This window comes from Mya arenaria, chromosome 16 (genome assembly GCF_026914265.1).
Source record: "Mya arenaria isolate MELC-2E11 chromosome 16, ASM2691426v1".
Taxonomy (NCBI): Eukaryota; Metazoa; Mollusca; class Bivalvia; order Myida; family Myidae; genus Mya; species Mya arenaria.
The window spans coordinates 11,058,188-11,081,499 of NC_069137.1; the positions used below are offsets into that span (position 1 = coordinate 11,058,188).

Genomic DNA, 23,312 nt, shown 5'->3' on the forward strand with positions numbered 1-23,312 from the left:
ATTGATGGATTTGAAAAAAATATTCATTTCAGGAATGAATTGCAGGATTGATGTCATCATCGGGGTATGAACGCAATTGGGCTGGCCAAAGTGTGTGGAGTACGAAGGACTCCAAGTGTACTTTGACAACCCCAATTGCGTTCATATTCTCGATGATGCCATAAATCCCACAATTAATTACGTTTACACCAATAGTTCATTATTTCATTTAAGAATTGTTAAAAAAAACTTCATTTCATTTTAGAAAACCTTTCAGTACTCCTTTATTACCCATTCTGTAAATATAATGACCCGATTGTAGCCGGAAAACATAGTTTCAAGTGACGACACAATTACGCAGGAAAAAATCAACCACTTGAAAAAACTTTTAAACGTAAATTTCAAACAGTTATGGCAACAATAATCTTAATATATTATAAATTAACACTTTTGGAAATGTTGATTTATAATTTACGGGACCTGCTGGCACAATACAAACAATAACAAGACCAACAATTTCTATATATATTGTTATGCGATGAATTACGATCCGAACATATCCGAAGATGTTGCGTTCATCGGATGATAACCGCAATTGCCGAAAGGCAGTTCATTTAAAAAATGGAAGTTGAGGTGTAAATATACACCTATTATGTTCTTTATAAGAGATGAACCTACTGTTTATTGCTCGATTTTTCATTCCTTAACAGAAAAAAAACGCAACTTTTACTTACTTTGACCTGAACTGCCGTAGTTATACTGAGCTTCCATTTCCTGAATAGTAATTAAGTGAATGTCTTACAATTGACTGACATGATAAATATGTCAGCAAACTGGTATATATGTCTGAGTTTGAAATTGAAGACGAGTCAAGTAAAATCACTATTTATTTTAAATAAAATCTATGCTAGTTTTTAGTTGAATAAAATTAAAGTAGTGACACATAACGTAATTTTTAAAAACCCAAAGAGTATAGTTAAAGCAAAACCTTAAAAAGCACCCTTTCTCCCAAATAAGATTAACCATATTAAGTAATGTTGTTTTATTATTCCAAAAAGGATGAATGCCGGTAAAAACAATGGTTATTATAAGGGCTACCGAGTTTAGTTTTAAAGAAATGAACATTATACAAGGTATTTCTACCTTTATTATAGACCACAGTAAATATTCAAGCATTCGCCAATTATCTAATATTTTTTGCGCTTTCTGCTATTAAATACACAGTTACAATCTCGTTACCAGTTAATTCATAGTTTCCATAAATGCATTATTAAGTAAGTGGTTAGAGGTTTATCAGTCAAAATACATGTTTGTTATATATTTGTATGTATTGATTTTGAATAAGAGTGTCACTTTAAGATCATTGTAGCAGGTTGGATGTTCAAGTGATTTTTGACGAAACAGAAAAAACGCATTGAGTTTACATTTGCTTTTGACAAAAAAATGTTGTTTACATCAAATGTATTGTCTTTAATTGCATCAATATATAAATAGTATGAAATTATTATTTTTTATCTTAAGTTGCAAAGACAAATCTGATAATGATTGCGCTGGTAGATAATATTTGATTTGAATAACTAAATAATGTACTTAAGAATACCATTTGTTCAATATCTGAGTAATGCTTTCGGCAGGTCCGCAACACATCCCATCGTCTCTTTGTGTGAAGGCAATACGACCTTCTGGGCGTTGTTTAGTGTTAGCATGGGATTTCATTTTGTAGCAAGGAATGCATGTTAAGCTTTCTTGAGGCTTTCTTAATGATGTCCTTAAAGCAGCCCAGACTATTATCTGAACAAGGAATACCACCGAAAGAATGGCGGTTGTAAGTATACAAACAACAGCTTGTCTTTTAAAATGAATGAAATTGGATTTGCGGGACTCCTGAAAAGGTAACGCATTGTAAACATCACATATAACAATATGTCAGGCCTTTGTGAGTCGTTTAGAGGAGAGTTAGAAATAAACAGAATTAACAAAGTCAATTAAAAGGAGTTAGAAAAATAAAGAGAGTTAAAAAGTCAATTAAAAGGAGTTAAATAAAAAGAGTTAAAACGATAATTGAAAGGAGTTATATAAAAATATTTTAAAGGTGTATAACATCGTACCATTGTAACATCGGAATGGCTTGTAAATTGGATTTGTGACAATTGATGAATTAAAATATTTAGAAAGTATTGTTAACGTCTGGAAAGAAATGCATTACTTACTGTTTATTATTTAGGATATTTACTGTGAATTGTTATTGGAAAATTGAAAATAATTAAAACTGTATAAATAACAACAGAAACAGTGAACAATTGTGTTTGTGCTCCTTTCATAAAGTAAAGACATAAAACATAATGTTGTTAAAATAAAATCACGGCCACATTTAGTCGATTTGTTCTTTTTGTTTCCCATTTTATGTTGACAAGTTATAAAATTATAATGCATTCCACATAATTTACGTACTAATGAATCAATGTTAATTACTTTTAACTATCAGATTTGCCATTATTTTGCAAAGAGGTAACTTTCCAGATAACTTATATAGTGTTAAATAAAAACAGCATCACATTCCAACAATATATTATGATAAAACGAACCCTCTCCCACTCGGCGGGCTTGGGACTGTCAGACATTATGAGTTCAATAAAGGTGTCTGTGGCTTATACCCTGCCTGTTGTGTGTCCAATGAGATATAACTGAACTCCGTGCTGATGTCAGGCAGGATTAGAGTCCTCTTTGTCAACCTGCGTTAAGAGATTAAACAAGGACGATAATAACTCGATAAGTACTTTCCAGATTCGTCGTGATCTTCGTGTTTTAACTTTAAATTATTGTTCTTCACAATAATTGACAGTTACATGTTGCTTTAGGAGAACATCATAACTATGACCTGTGCTATGCTTAGCTAATCCGTTATCATCACCGATGTCCATCACTATTTCGAAATAGTTCGCATAGTTTGTTTATCTATAATTAATAAGGATATAATAAGATCATTACTATAGATTGTAACTCATCCACATACTTACGGTTTATTTCATCAAGAAACCGGATACGTATCAGACTTCTTATCTCATCCCGGTAAACGGCATCTAAAAATGAGATCTATAATATTATGAGTTGATAAGAAAGGAAGAAATAACCTAATTACTTATTAATATCCGTAAGTATTGGTACGAACATTTGACCGTACATGTTAACGTAAATAACAAATAGCTGATAAGACTGAAAGCCAAGGAATTAAACGTTATAGGGTACAATAATTGTGTAAATTAAAAACAAAAACACGTTAAAAGATACGTAATTCGACAAAGAACTTTCGAAATTATGTCAACAAAATAGTTAAGAAACAAAATAACCCTGATTGGGTATGTCTAAATTTTAGGATTTAATGAAGAACGTAACACTGATAATACTTATCATATTAATAAACCAGATTCAGATTCATCTATTAATGGCATACCAAAAAGTCGTTAAGACGAAATGTAATTAGATAAAATACTAAAAGCTGTACTTATTTTAAAGACAACCAGATCAGCATATACATGGTACTAGATTTATTCAAGGACTATACCAATATGTATATATAAATAAAGGGAATAATCAGCTACATGACAATTGTCGTTCAATTATGTTGTTATGTTGTATGCGTAAATTGTTTTGTATATTAAACACTAGCTTGACTCGGCTCATAGAATGTTGTGATTTAATGAATGATTACTGAATGGTTTTCAGCAGCACTATTTTACCTATGATAATAGACTGCCGACAATCTCAATTTTATTTAACGTTAGTAACGCTTGTAGCCATAAAATATCGATTTTCGAACCTTTTGAGACAACTGGGTGCATGAAAGCATTTTAGATAATGTGTTCATTCGATTCGCAGTACTGGATTTTATGTTTATAATTGCTGTTTATGTTTTACATGAACATGTTTACATTTCACTATTCCATTAAATTGGAGGTCTTGAGTCACGGTACCACAGAGTCTGCACGTGAAGTCGTAAGACAAACGGATATCAGTGATGAAAACGATCACTGCTGTAGCAAACCGAATGCCTGATGGCTATATAAGGTAGATGATGATGTATGGATGGTATTTTTAAAGTGCACATATTCTGGATCACCAGTTTTGTGATAACGCCATTGTTCTTTGTGGAAGGTAGTTATCTAATAATTCACTCTCATTATTCAGGCTGATTTAGACTGTAGCGATGATGTAGCGCGATATAAGACCATGCAAGATATTTTCTTTCATAACACAGTTAATTTAAGGAACAAACCGAGTTTACTGGATTTTTTTCTTATGTATAAGAGCTGTAACCTAATATACATATACATATAGTTTTGTGTGGAATCAGTTTGGCCAACACACAGTTCATGCAAAAAACCCATAGAATTACGTTTGAAGTAAATATGCAATCATCGGTTGCCACTCTTAGACTAAGTGTCATATATGTTCGTGTCATAGGGCGTAAACGCTGGCACATTCTCTAAGCTAGCCTTAAGACTCGTTCAGTTTTGATGAAGTCAGTTACTGTGAGAGTTGAATATATTGACACGGCTACAACGAATTATTGCTCCCACCGCGGTACTGCATTTCATGTTCTGATTTATTCAAATTCCAGCCTGAAGGCTCGTAATAATTTCCTTTGTATTTCAAAGTGACGTAACTTTACAAAGACGGCATCCTGCAGCACACTATCAAATGCACTGGAAATGTCTCACATAGCGGCATGTGTCTGTTGATCCAAATTAAATGTTGGAGGATATAGTCTTCTGCAAATTAAACGATACCGTAAGTAGCTTGAATTTAAGAATGACTGCACCTCAAATTTGAGATGTTCATGGAACGCGTTTCCGTAATTCGGTAAAGAGTTTGGTTCAAGAACAGTTTTGAAGTATGACCAAAAGGCATCAGCAATCATTCCCTTCGACAAAATCATTTCCTTCACTTTATCTTGTTTTACCATTCGCCAGAACAAGTTTTTGTCACATGATGCAGTGGAGGCTTAATCTGTGTAAAACCCTTGTTTGTTTATCGTCGGCTTTCTTTTTTATAATTATAAATTATTAATAAATCTATGTTTAGCATCATTTCAGTCTCTGCATAAATTATTGTCTTTGCTTCTTATTTTACTGTTTGTGATTCATTCTCTTCTGACTTGACGCCGTTTATTTTTGCGCCGTTTTAACAGATTCGTTCCAGTATGACTTTGCATGTTCATTACAATTACTGCATGGTGATACCTTAGTCGCAAGTCCAATAGGTTAGAATATGTATCCATAAAGCATATCAATAATTCCATTGGAAGGCATAAAATCAGCAATATATAAGCAATTAGGGTAAGCGTCCAATAAAACAGTGTAATTTGATAAATGAGTTGCTTTATACTTAGTCCATGCTATAAATGAGCTCATTTTAACGTTGACTATATTCAAAGGAATTTTAAATTGTGTAACAATTATAATATGATTCGAAACGGTGCAGCACTCACTACATGCTATGATGTTATCTTGTTTTCATAATTTACATCTGTTTGTCATGTGGCGATCACGGTATTTTCCGATGTTTTGAGTGTTGGCCTGTAAGTGCAATTTTCGGATCCGGTTAATAACACCACAGTGATACGAGTATTGTGCATTCGGACTTTGCATTTTAGTTTTGACTAACGATATGCAACATATTCATTCTGCTTAGTTAACTACGTATTTCTGAATGTAAGTGAACTATTCAATATATTAAAACTATGCCATTTAACCCTGCACACATTTCATGGATATTGAATGAACACATTTTTAGAAATTGGATATTTGGAATGTTAATAGATGTGTTCATGTTGGTTAGTGTTGAGATTATCAGTTCAATGAAAGCAAAACTTGCATGACAAAAATCGTTCTGTATTTTTTCCTGCGAATATACTATATTTTATTAATTACATTTTTGTTTTAAATTACTTTAAAGACAAATTATGGCAGTATGTTCACGCTTACATGTTCGTGTAGATAAACGTAGTTGAAAACGTTCCAGTTAATTGTTAAGATCATGTCAACTTATGCGCTCGCAAATATTCGCTTATGTCACTGTAATCGTGTGTTCACACATGTCGTTCTTAATTAGTACAATATTCACTTACCTGGATCACAAAGTTCGTAAGTAGTATAAAAAATGATCATGCACGTACTGGTACAAATATGGTTTCGTAAACTCCCATATATCACACCCTAAGACCAACTAGGTTTGTTTTTTTAAGTAATATAAATATCGTTTTCGGAAGTTGTTACTTCAACAGCAAGAAGTGAGTGCGCAACTATTGAATTATCTTTATGAGATAAGTCAGCTGATGAAAATTATGAATGAGTTCATAACATTCATGGTGATAAACGCTAGGTTAATTGTGAATTTAAGATAACATTTCGATATGAAGATGTTAGATGATGGAAATGATAGGGGAATACTAGGACTGTATTTGGTTATTGTTAATATCGACTTTGCTGATACAGCACATTAAGTCAGTTGAATGACTTTTACACATTTCGCTTACGAGTGTAATTTAGTCACGTAGGTAACTAAAAAGTAGTTAACTATCAAACTATTTTATATGTACTGCTAAAATAAATACCTAAAACTTCTGTTTCAATAGTCATTCTGCATGCATATGTGCATGTACACTGTATTAAATATCAGTGTATATGAATTGTGTCCCGATTCATGGTCCTTTTTATAGGATATATTGGGTTCTCATAAAGATAAAACAAATGAAAGGGAGGAATATATAGATAGTTAAGACTATTTTAAACGTTTTAAGCAAAATCTAAATTAACTTGGCCTTTCTGATAACTTGGCCATTTTGACCCGATTCTCTGGATTAGTCGCCCCGTTGAAATAGTTCTCATAGCTAAGCCTAAGATAATAATTGATAACTGTCAAAGTGCAATTCAACATAGCTATCGACCAAACTATGTATTGCATAAAACAAACAACTTGTATTATTAAAGATATAAAGGGGGAATTATGATAAGACCTTTTTTGGTGCAGGTTAACACCGTTTATAGTAATATCATATTTATTATATAACTGCCTATTTAATTATTCCGTCTTATTTTTCGGTTTCAATTTGTTTTAATTTTACGGCCATCTGTCAAATGCGCATTCAAATGTGTTACAAAGTTTTGTGTAATGAGGTCAATGGAGGCTGCTACAGCGAAACGAAGTCAGAGGTTAAAGAACTCATTTTATTGACTAAAATAAGAACAAAATATTTCGTGTTTAACCAAAATAAGCAAATTTCTAATACGAAAATAAGAAGTTAGATAATCTAATGTTTTTAAAAGATGACAGGTTTTAATAGTATTTTGGTCACGCGAAAGTAGTTCCGAGATTACACACGGTACTCGCATGATACGGATTCAGAAAACGACAGTATGGTGATACGGATTTTTCAATACGGCGATTTTCACTGTTGCATATGGAAAAGAAATTTGATAGGCATATAATAAAATGATATAAATTATGATAAGAATGTTTTTGCCGTTGTTTGTCTTTAGTTATGTTACTGTTAGGCTTGAACCGTAGTTTTCATTTAAATGTATGTAGTAAATTGAATTGAGTTATCTCGTAAATCCATGAGTAAATCAATTTATCCATCTGATCAAAAGACGATCTAAATGTTACTAGTATTGGATTCACCGAAATGGTTTATCATGCTCACTATACTCAAAATGACAACATTCATCAATTTGACAATAAATGTTGACCCTCAACGAGATAATGGTTGTATGATAGCTTTCGGGTCATCCTTACCTCAACTGTTTAAATGATTGGCCGATACAGATGATAGGTACATTCCAGATTACTTTTAAGATTTTATGGATGTATTCAAATTGGAATTTTATGGTTGAGGATTTTGCCGAATTTGCGATTAGCCATTTGAAACATTCCGGTTTGTTTCTTAAACAGTAAAATAGTTCTTTATAAACTAAGTACAGATTCGTATCAATGTTGTGGAAAATGAAAAATCAATGCCAAATCTTAATTTATGATCACATATAATCGGACAATCCATATTAATTAATGGTGAATTTTGTGATCAAAATTTAATAAAACTATGTTAAAATAATATTGACTACATATTTCTTTTGAACAAGATTTTGAAACTAATCTTAAAGTGCACCCTTGCGATTAATTTGTCCTTTAAATATATATTTTACAGTCATGTTAAATTAAAGTTAAATTCCGCTCTATTTACCTGCCATGTATTGATTTAAAACACCTGGACATAAAAGCGAGACGTCAATTAAATGAATGATTGATCATATATGTGTTCATATAATACTACCTTAATAAACAGTAATGCTAATTAGTTATTGATATAGAAGATATAGAAACATGGTCGAAATTAACAATATGTTTGATAACAGGAATCAAATAAGTATGTAAAGTATGAGGTAACGGCCACAAACGACGAAAATAAAATGAGGAAACGTAATCTAAGTCTAGATTTTTCTTGACTTAACGATGGAAATTTAAGGTATTACAACACATGAAAACAAATGTTTCGACTACATTTTCTTTCTGAATTTGTTTTCAATGTGTAACAGGTTTACGTTTACGATTTTCTCAAAGGTGTCTCAAATTTAGACATATGTTCAACTTTAATAAATCACTTGCGTCAACACCCATTGAACATATGGCAGCTAGGTCCGATTGCGTGCCCACAATACGCCACTGGTCCTCTGACGTTATGTCGCGTATGATGTATTAAAGCCCTTTGTCTCATTTCGTAAATACCCCAGATTATCATTGAATCGAAAGTAACATCGTGGGTTTTGATTTCTATTTTTTACGGAGTGAAAAGCGTACAAGCGACAGGCGACGTTACATTTTCTTTGAATTTAATGCTGATATCAATAATATACCAAATTTGGTGAAACTCGAGCGTTTTCAAAATTATGTTGAAAAGTAAATGATTCATTCTTAATTTTGAAAGTTAGAAAAATGCCACGCAAAAGACCATACGCAGTGCACATGAGTGAGTTTTAAAATATGTCGGACTTAATTTTTGTTACTAAATTGAAATGTGGCGATGAACATGACATGAACGCACTGACATATTACAAGTAAAATACGGTGATACCTAACAAATATAAGTAGTTATGCTTAAAAAATAGCTGATTTATAATTAAATACTTGTGTCAATCGACTATTGCTGCATGATGTTTGCTTTAAATTGAAATCCGCCCCTTGTACATGCACATTATCGTCCATTTAAGTTAATCTAGCAATAACACTAAGCCGTTCTTTACTGCACGTAAGACGAAAAACAGCTCATTCAGATTTCTCTTATCATATTATTCAATTAAAGCAAAATTTGTATCTTGCTTCTTTCATAAGCAGTGTATTTTTCGGTTATATCGGCCACCCAATACTTGAATGATCCGCGAGTAAACATATAAGTCTTTAGTCTTAAATATTGAAATGTTTGAGATAGTGCACGCAATTTCATAGAAGGGTAGTATTGAGTGCGTTCTGATAAAACAAAATATTGTTCACTAACTACAAGGGAAATCCCACGCAGTTCCTTGCATAGTTTGATATATTTGGACGCAAATATGTTTGCTTAAGTGCAATCTGGTTTATACAAGGCATTTATTTTGTAAATGGAATATCGATTTCAAACCCAGCTGTCCTATAACTTTGAGGTAGACTGATAAACAATCAAGCAATCAATCCATCTATCAATCCATCTATTATTCAATATATATATTTATCAATCAATACAAAAAATCAATCATTCAAAAAATATTCGATCAATCAATCAACTTAATCAATTGATTAATCAGTCAATTATTGTATCTAAAAATTTATCTATCAATCAGTCTATCAGTCAGCCCATCTGTAAATCAATCAATTCACAGATCATTCAATTAACCAATCAATCAATAATTCGACTAATTGGTGTCAGTATTCAGTAGTTCGTTTATGACTCATTGTTTTTACTTTTTTGAACGTGTTAAAGTTAATGTTGTGGTTTTGCTTTAACAAAAATGTTGGTTTTATTTGAGGTCGTTTTTTTGGTACAAGGCATTTTACTTATCCTTTTGATTATAAGTTTAAGAACTCGAGTTGTAGGTTTAATATCTAAAACCTATGGTACACTTTTGAAATATGCTGATTATCTTACTTTAGAATAAGAAGTTGTACGATCAATGAATATAACTGCGGAATGAGACGTAATATATCATGAGAAAAACGCACGTTTAAGCATCCTGTTTCAGACCGTATGACATGATCAAAGCTTTAAACGTTAGATTATGTGTTTCAACGCTCAATTTTCAACCTAATGTATACTATTAGACGGTTATTATTCGAACAATCAATGTTAACTTTTACCATAAGCAAATGTCCCATAATTCCGTTAAGAGGCACATGTGCCAAGAAACACCAAGCAATCAAAGGACGAAACACTGCAGCATAAAAAGCTTTAGTCAAAACATTAAACATGTATCAAAAACAATCACTGTTGTTTGTGGTAAAATATATTAACGTATCCGCGTAATTTTAGTAAAAAGGACGAATAAGAAATATGACATGGTTGTAAGATCATATTTGTCCATAAGTTCACCATTATTTGTAGATAATATTTAATCCTAAGTTCATGATAATTGATATCGTAGATTATACTTGACCAGAAGTTCATCGTTCTTGCCGATTGTGTCAGTAGATCAAACGTATAGACCACGAATTTCTTATTTAACTATTCTCCATTCTTATGTTTAATTTTGGTATGAGGAAACAAAGGGTCATCCTATGTTACACTTTCACTTAATTTCACGATGATCGTTAAACTACATGTAAACTGTTTGTGTGAATTCCATATAAGCCCGTTCAGAAGGACATTATCCACTATTCAATTATGTTCCATGCGTTTGTCCGTTCGTTACGTCGTTCATCAGTGCTATGGTTCGTTTTATAGTTCCTACGTTCGTTCGTTCGTTTTGTACCCCAGTACAGTTGAGTCCACGCAAAATGAAAACATCACAAAGTTTTCACTCGTGACTTATTTTTGCCTATGCCATCCCATGTATAGATAGGTGTTTGTTGGATTTTCGTGACTTTAAGACATGCCTTTTAAAGTCAATAGCCTGTGACCTACACGTTGAATGTCTAATATTTTGACCGCATCCCTGCTTTAATTAAGTATATTCTAAATAATAGAGTGCTAGAAATTGCCATACACATTCATTTCTAGCATTTCATTTTAAAAACACACAATCTTCAAACAACAAATTAAATGTTAGATTTGATCAGAAAATTAAAAAAAACCCGTATATATGAAGACATAAATCACTATATCATTAAGTGTGTTACGTAGACTTTCATGCAGCATATGTTTATGAAAAACACTTCGAAAATAATCACAGAACATCAGTGTTTTGATTTGCCTGCTGATTAAAAGGCTTAACGTCAAGTGTTTAGATGTCCTGACATTGGTGTCGAAAATCATGACGATTAGTTTTTATTTGGGGGAAGGAGGTTGATCGGAATGAAAGTCTTGCGAATTACATGAACATGAACCCATTCATCCTACAATGTCTTAATCACCCTTCTCCTTGTTCGTCAAAGCAAAGTGAATTCTTGAAAAGAAGGGATACGCAACATTTTAAATGCATTTGAATAAATATGACAAACCATACAACAACTTATTGATTATTATGTAACAAAACGAAACAAGACAAGCAATGCGATTGTCCGTAGCATGTCAATATACATATATATAATAAAGAGATAATCAGAGTGGCGTAAAAGGTCATGTGGATAGTGACGTAAAATCCCGTCGCCATTTCAACATGTTATGTGTATCGAAAGTGAACTATTTTCGCTGTGCATACATGTACAATAAAACATACCGACGTTCCTGACTTGACGCATGTTTTGAATGAGCAGAAAACACCACGCGATTTTCTGTCACACGCAAGTCTGAGGACCGACACGGAAACCAGCTTGGCACATGACTGGCCAGTGAACCAGAGCACTGGCACCTGCGTGCAAGGGTACATTTATACACATGACGCAACAAACTTTACACAGGTCTGGTCGGTGAATCAAAGTACCAAAGTATTTACACATAAACACATTTACAGCACGGCGTTACCTAACTAATGCAAATACATAAGAACTAATTGGAATGCAATCCCAGCACCACGAGTAAGACTATTGAGCTGAAGTTCCTTTACCCGCAGATTGGGAGGGAAGATCTTGTTAAATTATCATTGGTAAGAAATCTGGCTAACATCAGTTTATTTGTTATTCTCCTGCCGCCAGAATTTTACGGCACAATAATTTTTCTAAATTAATCCACCAAAATATTGAATATTATTTTAGCCGCGAGATTATGTGAATGTAATTACTACTATTACTAGTATTTTTATTATGACCCGTTTTTCTGTGTGCTTAAGCAGAACATTTCTTAGTGCGTCGGTATACAAAGCATTACCCACTGCCGACAGGTGAAGGCCGTCGGACGCGAAGAAACCCGGAGTATCTAAACCTATATCTATGGATAGTGTGTCGTGTGCGCCTGTCGATCTAACCCAATTGCGCCTGTGGCGATATACGCGGATTCTTTTTTCATTGATTTTTGATGACGTTAAATGGCGTGGGTTTCGCCATTGGTATCTAGTTAGAATATCTACCCAGACTATAACGGGGCTTGAGTTCGCGGATCTTAGATAGCGTATTCGCTATTAATTGAGTTAAATATTTTCGTAAGCGGAAACACAATTAGGTCGTTGCCGCCCAAGTGCAAAACTATTATTTTGGTGGCTCGCACAAAAGGACTTTGGATTCTACTGACCTGCGGAAACCTTTCGATCCGATGCCCCAGACGCCTAACCAGGCAATCTTCCGCGGAAACCGCAGGTTCGGCGTGCCGCTTTCCTGTGCGAAGTATCCTGCGCGCTTGAGTAGCGAGTCGCCCAAAACCCAGATATCTATATTACAGAAATAGACATGCCATATTAAGCGGAAATCTAATCTGTCTTATGTATGATTTCGTAGTATTTGTATGTCGGTGCGGGTTTTGTATATTCTATTCGTTAATAAATGTTGTGTTATTGTGCGAAAGGCCGAGATGTGCCCCTTCTAGCTTACACGCTGATATATTTATCGTATGCTTGGGACGACCAAGTTTAATAATGTTCGTCGCTGGTATGCCGTGTATTGGTAGGTCAGTCGCACTGCCGATACGGAAGATGTGAAACTTAAAGCTTTGGGTTCTGTGGCCGTCTGTCGTTAGACATCGGTAACCTGTTACCTAGTGACTGGAAAGCAGTTGCTGTGACTAAAGGCTGATGTCCCCGTTGGCTAAAGTAGCAGGTACTCTAGCATAGCTGATATTGGGCATGCATGGCTCGTTAGTTGTGATGGCTACGCCTTTTCGCTCAAATTGATTCGACGAACCGCTAAGTGTGGTCGCTACCAGTTCGCTGATGCGGAAGAGGCTAGTGAGATTATTGCCTTAAAAAACTTTAGCTTTGAATTCTTTTTAGAAAACATAAGGCAATGCTGCGATGATTTCGGTCACTATTGATTTTGTGATGGGGCGCCTCGCATCCCGCGAATGTCCTCTAGATCTCACACACCCTTTGAGAAACCTATTGATCACAAACATAGAGTGCATGACCTGAAAACCGTAAAATTTGTGTATGTAATTTGAGCCCGCCACGTAAGTGTTTTCGGTGAGCAGTTATTTTCAAACAATTTACTTTTAACCATACTATATCATGTGCTGTTATCGGCATGCGTTGTCTCGAGTTATATTTAGTCAGGAAGGCTTGGAACGCGTTAAACGCTGTGGTGTATGTCCTGCGTGTGTTGTCTGCCAACAAACATCGTTAAAAAGTTGCGTCAGCTCTTTTTTGATGATTTCCCAAAGATGGGTCGGGGTGGGTCGGGTTTCCGCATCCGCTTCCGGTGCTTGCTGACGGAACCGCGCGATCTGGAATCGTAAAAAGGCATCACATATTGAGTTTTTTAACCATGTACGTCAGATACCTTAAGAAAATATTGAACTGGAGGCATTTTAATGTCAAAACTCGAAGAATATCCGTCACTTTATCTGACTTGGATAAAAATGAGTTTAGGATGTGGACAAAAATTCTGTTATCGCAATTAAATCTTATATTTTTGTTTCTGAGCCAATTCCACACCCACCACCCCCCAAATAAAAATAGCAACCATGATTGGGAAAATCTCTAAGACGGTGATAGTTTTGAGTAAGCTTCGCTTTCACATAATTCGGACCAGCGGGTGCATTTCCAGATGCCAAAGCCTAGTCCGTCCCCCAGCACTATAACCCTGCGTCGTCGTTTGTTTGCCAGAATTGTCGATTGAATATTATACCGCCGTTGAATTTTCTAAAGAAATTGAGGCACTATTCTAAGTCTAGCTTAACGGACCTTTTTAAACGGATGTGATGGAAGGGCTTGGTAAGAACGCATGCTGAGTTATTCAGTCTCCGGCAGAAGGAGCGCTCTAATGGTATGGCGCGGTAACAAAATTTGAGGTACTCGATCAGTCATTGCATTTCTTTCAGAGTAGTTGACTGTTTTGCCATGATATTTTGGGTACCTCCCACTATTTTTTCGATCCTTTCCTTAGTTACGAGTACTAGTATTTCCCTTGTGTTAAGTTCGAGACCTAGGAAATCTAAGATCTCAGTAGGGCCTTCGGTTTTTTCATCGGCCGAGGGGACGTCTAGTTCATGTATTAATTCTACGAACAACTATATTAGGGCGTTAGCCGAATTTGAGTCTTTGTCCCCACCTAGGAAATCATCTAGATAAAGTTTAACATTCTTAAGACTGATTTGAATTTTACCCAAAATGCCAGGGAAGTTGAAAAATGCTCAAGAGTCGCACAGCTGATTGATGCACCAGAAGGAAGGGTTTTGTCAATGAAATACCGGTCATTGAATTTATAGCCGAGGATTTCGAAGTCCTCGTGTCGGATCGGTAGTAATTTAAATGCGTTTTTTGTCGAATTTAAACATCTTACAAATCCTGCCCAAAATTTGTATAATTTTAACAGCCTCGTCGAAACTTGTATATTGAACGGATGCGTTATTTGATCAATGTGATAGTTTACTGTGCAGCCGACAGGGTAAAATAGGTGGTGTATCATTCTAAACTCGTTCGGCTCTTTCGTATCATTTCTATGGGTGAAACTACAAATTTCCAGGCTTAAGCCCTGGTATTGCAGACAAAATCCGTGTTTAACCCCGTTTTTTAAGAAATTTGCCTCCTGTTTGTCATAGCAAGATAAGTCAAATCGATTGGTAAAAGCGCGATGCCCCAAATATTTAGGTAAGAAATGACGTGGGTTTGCTCCACTAATGTCATTGAATGAGATGGGTTGGCGCCCGCCAATAGGCTGCCGAGGGTTATTTAACTGTTGCGACGTAGTATATGACTGGACGCGCGTTTGTACGCGGTTATATAATGTGAATACCGAAGCTGAGTAAACTTGGCTGCAGGAAGAGCAAATGTGCCGAAACCTACAATAAGGCCACGTGCAGTTATCCATATTGAAAACAATGGCATACCCTCGCCATTCTACTTGGCAAGGTTTCCCCTTGGGCCGAGAGCAGGCGTGGATGCCTAGTTATAATTTATTGTGGCGGAACCGTAGGAAAATGAAAACACATGACTATCAATCTCAGGTTCGATTCCCCGTCGCACCACTAAAAGATACAAATCTTCATCCCTGCGGGACATTATATGGGGGTCCCGTGTGACAGTGTTATACACTGGTGCATGTTAATAATCAAGGGTAACTCTAACCATTACATTCTGCCTATGCAATATGTTCCAGAAGCATTAAATGACTTACAATATATTTAAGCGCTTGCCGAACGGGCAATATAGTTAAGTATTAAAGAGTTAACACACACATACAACGGATTAGCATTTAAAATGTACATGGTAACTAACCTTGGAGGATATCTAGATCGGTTGTGAAAGGGAAGGATGTAAAGCAGCACCATAGTTTAGACACTTCGTATGTCACATCACTTAAGATTGCATTTCCTGTTTTATGAAAGTTATGTTGTTTGTCATTTTATTTGCTTGGAGCTTTAAGGTACATCTTTTAATTGACAGCAATTTTGCCGCACCAACAGATACCCTTGTCCAGGTTTATATTAGATCAGGCATTGGAAAGATTGCAACACTTGAAATGAGTATTCTAATTAAATAATAAGGCTTTATGGAGCTGTTTCAAATTCCCAACATTTCACTATAAGTATAACGAGATGATTGTATAGTGTATCTGTGTATGTGTTGTGACAGTTTATGCCCTAAGATGTAGGTAAGACCTAAACATTGTGCATCTTAACTGAGTATTCGGTACAATGTTGGTACTGGGCCTGACCCGGTACTTTCCGGATTATTATGAAAAACGATACATACACACTTTTAAAATAGAAAAAAAAGTTTAACTAATAATGCAACATAGTATATTTCAATATATAAAGGAAAACACTGATTAGTTATATTAATATATCAGTGATTTCTTTAGAAATTTAGAAAGAAACAGCAGTGAGTATTTAAGATGGTTACGCAGACGGGTCAGTCTCTTGAATGGTCTCGAGTTTTACTTCGTAAATTACCTGAGGTCGGGGTGCATAGAAATGTACTTTGTAGAGTATGGGGGCAACATTTCAGTAAGGATGTTCTGGTTCAAGTGCGTTTTATTTAAAACATTATTTCAGAACAGAAATGTGCTCTGTTACCGTGCGTATACATAATATTAAACATTACGTCATAAATGCTAAGAAAGGCAACATATTTCTTCAAATAAAAAGTTAAACTAATTATAACTTTTCTTTTTCTTCCCCATTCTAATTGAAACAAAGGGCAAAAGGTATTTTCAAAACTTTACTTTAAAGTATATTATATTGTTTTTTTGTTGTAGCATTTATCACATACTCTATCTAGTCTTATAAACACAATGTGTTAGCTTTAAATTGCTAATTGACAAAACAAATAAGTTTTTGTAAAACATAAATACCAAAACCTTATAACTTATTAAAGTTAGGTTTATAATACTCACTTTAGATATCATAAGCACTCGTTATCATAAATGTCAAATAAAACGAGATAAGAATGGGATCTTTGTGCACTTAACTTAGTTTTCAAAAGTAAATCACCGTCCATGTGTTCTTTAAAACGAAAACAACATTTATAAAGTGGATCAATTTAATATTATAATAAGTTGATTTGTTGCACCGTACGCAAATACACATTCATATAATAGGGTTACAATCACAAATTATAAGACTTGTCTTGTTTCTATTAGGAAAACAAACTCAAAAAGCCAAGCAGATGTATTTAAATGTATAACCGTCATAAGGTTTGAATTATGAATTCATTGCAATTCACCACGGGACTAGTTATTTTCAATTATTTTAAGATTGGCTTCCCTTGTTGGTTGTCGTTTATTTGTTGTCGTTTGTACTGCAATAATGGGCTTCGGATGGGGATTTGTTTAATTAAATGTATACCTGTTTCCGAAGCACAATTATAAGGAATAATAATGCAAAATGATAAAAATAATGATGTGAATTTATAACAATGGTTTCTAGTAAAAACAAACATCATCAAAAATACAATAAGTAAGCGCAAGTAAATGTTTAAAACCGTAGATGTGGACCAATTTGTATCTGATAACATTAAGCGAAACACATCGTACAGAACAGACATAAACAATATTTTATTAAATTTGTATAAAAAGGGGATTACAGATATATTCACTTGCTTCCACCAACTGAGCTAAATAAATACTTGTGTCAGTTTCTCGTATCTATCCAAAAGGAGTGGACTATGACATAAAAAACCCTTAGAAGTTTTGTGAGCTCATTTAAAATCCATCTCAGATGTAAAAACTTAAAAATGGCTGTCATACAAAATGTAAAATTTCCTCAAGTGAAAACGTCTAACAAAGCACATAGAAAAAAATGAATATTATGAGCAAAGGCGTCACACCACAAGAAGAGTATCTAGAACTGCACCGGCAAAGATATTGTTCAATTCTGAACATATTGTAAATGAGATGTTGTTATTTACCACAGAAGTGGATTATTATATCGTTAAATGCAGCACATCCTTTCAACATTTGTGGATGGAGTAAGTGTAACTGTATATTTTCTGGCCGATTTTCATTGCTATTCATTATAATACAGACTATCTGGGCAAGTGAGTGTTAAGGTCGGTTGTAGGCGGATTATTGATTCGATAAATGAGTACTTTTTGTGTTTTCCTCTTGCAGTTCAGAAACAGAAAATCGTTTTTGCGGGCAACACCAGTCGTCACTATTTCAAACATAAACCTTAATCAACAAAAAGGTGAACAGCAATAATACTGATAATAATGATTATAATTCTATATAAAATAAAAATGATAATAACGATGATAGGATTTATTCGTAAAATAAAGTAAAAGCTGTAATACATTATGAGCCGCTACTAATAGAGTTCGATGTGTTTATGTAAACGTAATTGAATCGTATTTCAGTATGGCAGATCATAAGTGTAATAAACCAGGAAATGATCATTGGAATTGTCAATGTCGAGCAATTCAGGATGGGATACAGATACAGAGAGCCTGTCATATTTGTTCAGCTTGAAAACCGCTGACAGGAAACTTGTAAAATAACCAGCATTTTTTTCAATTGATTTCTCGGTTTGCATCAGAACACCAGTCGTTCCATATTTGTGTGAAAGGACATCAACATGATGAATAAAAGTCGTGTCTCTGGTTTCATTCATTGGCGTGTGTGTTTCCTTTCGAGGCTGTATATTTAGCTGCGAAGAAACGATGTAGAAGCCAGCCTGCCGGACAAATATTTCGCCTTCGAGTTCCAAGTGGATGCAGTTATTTGAGTATATGGTTCGACCGTTTTTATTCCACATGACCTTGTTGTGACCTTGAATCAAATGAGATTAAAAATAATATCAGATATATATATACACATCTCAAACGATAAGATATATATAATGTAACATTTTATTACCATCTACAATGTCACTTGGTTTGAACTCCACAATTCCAACCACTTTAGCAATGGGCTGCTTGTCGTGTGTTTTTCTTTCACAGGTAGCATACTCTTCTGCTATGTCAATGAGGCCTGTATTGTGTAGCAGTTAAAACATTTAAGATATGCATTTGATGGAGATGAGAAATGTTCATACACTTATATTGTACTTGATTAGAGATGAAATCACTGTTTCTGGCAATGCGTTTGCAAATAATCGCATTCTTTGACAGAAAAAAAACAACTTAACATTTACTTACTTCGTCCGGAACTGCCGTAGTGATACTGAGCTGCCATTTCCTTCAGAGTTATAGAAGGTTTAAATCTTAATAATGCAAAAAATACATTTATGTCTGCAATTACGATTAAATAACATAATAAAATTACTATCCATCTTAAATAAAATTATATTTTTAAGTTTAAAAAAGATAAAATATTGACACATTATACAAAGTCGAAATATCTAGTTATAGCAAAACCTATCTTGTTGCATAGACAATAATATCATTTGATTTCTATGAAAGCATTTGATTTGCTTAACTAAACAATGCACTTAAAATACCATTTGAAACAATAATTGAAAGATGTTTTCGGCTGGTCCACAACACATCCCATTAGCTTTCTGTCCAGGCGTAAGAGTAAGCGTATCAGCAGGTTCTAGTCCTAGGTTTGTGTTAGCATTGGACTTCATTTTGTCGCAATGAATGCATGATAAGCTTTCTTGAGGCATTGCTGAAGATGGTCTTAAAGAAGCCAATACTATTATCTGAACGAGGAAAACCAACGAAAGAATGGCGGTTGTACGTATACAAATAACAGCTGTTCCTTTTAAATGAATATAACTGCATTTGCTGGACCCCTGAAAAAGTAACACATTGTAAACATCACACTCCATAAACCCTAGCTCAATCGATGTGTTCTATTTTTTTTGTTTTCCATTGCAACTTGACGAATTATAGAAGTACAATACAACTATAATAGTTTTCGTACTAATGTATCATATTAATTACTTTTAACCATCTACCTTTTTCAACTAGTGGCTAAAGTTAACTTTTCAGATAATTTGTATTAGTTTAAAAAAATACAACACTTCAACAATAGTTTATACAATAACGTACCCATTTTTTTCCAGCGGGCTGGGGACCATCAGACATCATTTCCAGGGTACAGAAACGGCGTTTGCGGTTGGTGTCAAGCTTGTTGTGAATGCGCTACGATGTGAATAAACCCAAAGCTGATATCAGGCAGTATGAGTGTCCTCTGTTTTCGTTTCGGACTTGACAAGCAGCGTATAGCTAATAACATATTCAAGATAAAGTTCTTAATAAATGATCAATTAAAGATTCGTCATGATATTTGATATGTTTTGTACCGGAACATCCTTAACATGAACAGTGAAGGTTTGGCTCGAAATTGTTCGCTATGCTGGGTTTACCTTTTATTGCTCTTTATGATTGCATAACATGTCCGTTTTGGTTGTTTTTGGAAGTGTAAATGAGCAAAAACCAGGCGTTTACGGTAGAACATTACATATGCCCTAAAATGGCTAAATGTTTTCTTAACAGATGTTTCAATGTATATCGGATTTGGGACTAAGTATAATTCTGGACTGTTAAGAAATATTTGATTTATTCAAACACCGACTAAAAATACAACAAGGTATGCGTTTGAGCCGGCGTATCAAGAGACGCTGTCACAGTGGGTAAAACTACAGAAAACACCTTCATTGACCCCATTGAAAACAAAATAAGTGTGTTTGCAAATGGTTAAAGGCCTAGTTAAAGCCATCTTCAAGTGACCCCCAGCCATCATTGATTGACATCATTGGTTAAAAATATGAGAGACAGTTTTGTTTTAATTAATATCGAGGATACAAAGGACGAAGTCTGTGAAAATATTTCGTGTAAATAAATATCAGAAAAGTTTCATATCACTTGTAAAATTCAGTTTGAGCGAGTACTCAGCTTTGTACGTCGTCCGATAGGTTTTTACAAGGACAGGTGCCCAAACCTGGGTATTTACTGAATAAATTCCAAATTTGGTATCCTTTTAAAAAAATCTGAGGAAAGCAAGACCAGACGCAACCAACAATACCCGATCCGTCGACAAGCCAAACACTACAAGATTAAAGCATACTGGTCAGGGATAGGATTTACGTCCATGGTGTGGTGGTCAGGCCTTAGACCCAGCCAACGTTGTAATTTAAATGCATCACATGGCAATATATTTTTTGTTAATAACACATGGAAATTAAAATTTAAATCTTATCTCCGGGCCTTGTTTCGGAACGAAGCATATTAATCATAGTTATTTTGGGCTATAAACGTTAAGGCCGAAATATTCCGTATTTCAGAATAAGATATATCTTATTAAGAATAAAACACATGTTCTCAAACGTTTCAGAATGGATGGAGTGAGCGTATTTATCGAGCTCTCCTTAATCATAACGATTTCACTTCAAATCATTTAACCGACTTAGAGCAGAACCTCATTGACTGATACGTTGTCAACGCAAAACATTGCAAGACGAGTGTGTACCTTCAAACACCGGCGAATTTCTTAATGAAAAAAACTAGTACTTATTGATTGATTTTGGGCAAATTCATAAGCTGAAAATGAAGGGTTCTTTTGTTTTATTTATTTACCCCCCCCCCCCCACATCATAAATGTTAAGATATTGACAAATACTTAAAGTTTAAAACGTTTTGGATCGAGAGAGGCAAGCCAACTTAGGCAAAACTCATATTTGAAAATATATTCAAATTTAATTCCTTTCGGGGCTTACGAAATGCTTTTGAAACAGCAATTCACAATGAAATACATGCTGTAGGATTGGAGCGAACATTAAACATGGAGGTATGTTCATGAAAATATGAATGGTTAATAACAATATATTAATCATGTAGCATACTAATCAAATCATGAACGAAGGATGTGATGCATATAAAGCTCAATTCTGATTAGCACCAATAATTCGCTCAGTGGATCGATTTACTCCCATGAATTCCTATTCTTTATTCATGTCTATTGGACTATTTTATCATACATGTTGAAGTATGAGTCATGATAAAATAAACCGCTAAACGTTATAACAATACTTGCAATAATGATTCTTTAACATGTTTTTAAATGATCTACTGTTGATGGTAGAACTATATGCAACAGCTCCTTTCCATAAATTCTAGTTGGTATCGAAGGAAATTCAGAAGTAAATTTCAAAATTATACTAAAATTCGACTGAGATCAAATAATGTGTTCTAAACCGTTTATACGAAACAAAACGGTCCAAATCTCACTTGAGTTAATTTCTCATTATTTGCAATATGGGTTTATAAAAGAATGTACTATAACGAAACAATTTTAGTGACAAAAATATAGAGGCGTAAGTATAAACAATTGCTCACACTCTCAACGAGAGATACACTCGAAAAAATGCACTGCCAACGTATTTCGATGTTCGAAATGAAATCTATTTCTCAAAGCTACAATATGTGTTCTTTATATCAAACTGAAAAGGTTATTAAAATGGGTAAACGCGATGTGAAGCATAAACGTCACCGTTGTAATATGATAAAAAAATATAAACATATTTACCTTTGAAGGTTTCTAGTCCCGATTTATTTATCATGTAACTAGTCACAGCGTTATTACCTCCATCACAGTGCCATACTTCTCTGTTCCGTTGGCAGATCTTATATCTGGGATATCATATTCGATAATGAATAAAGTTCAGGATCAGATTAGTATTGGTGTACAATACGATGATTCAAAGAACAGTAATGATATTCAACGAAAAATACAATCAACATCATTGTTTTAAGAAAAAGCCGGATTACATGAATATTGCAGAGCCGAGTTTAAACGTCACTGGGAACATTTCAATGATATTATAAACATAATATACACTTTTCTGTTTGCAATATAAGGATGTGAACCTATAAATTATATCGCATGATTCAGTTCAGGACATGACAGTTTAAGGTTGCGGGGTATTAAAGAAATGGATAGAAGTGTATTTGCATTATAAGATACAAAATACTTCGACCTGACTTGAAAGATAAATAGGCCACGAGTGCTGTGCTTAAGTTGACAACTTAGATATGACGAACGTTTTTAAGCAAAAAAAACCATATTGAATTCATCTTACCTGATCTTCCTACGTCTTGCATTTCTAAATTGAAATAATCGCTCAATATAAATATTAACTTTAACCACCTGTGCAGGATATATTTGGCTAAATCATGAATTCC

General features: G+C 34.3%; 1 long non-coding RNA gene across 1 annotated transcript; it reads right to left on the minus strand.

Moving 5' to 3' along the window:
* Window positions 1-2,576: 2,576 nt before the first annotated feature.
* On the minus strand, window positions 2,577-6,220 carry LOC128221891 (uncharacterized). The gene is made up of 3 exons (XR_008259017.1): window positions 6,107-6,220; window positions 2,997-3,059; window positions 2,577-2,711 (listed from the first exon to the last, which is right to left on the minus strand). It is a non-coding gene; the product is annotated as an uncharacterized LOC128221891 (long non-coding RNA).
* Between the last annotated feature and the right edge of the window lie 17,092 nt (window positions 6,221-23,312).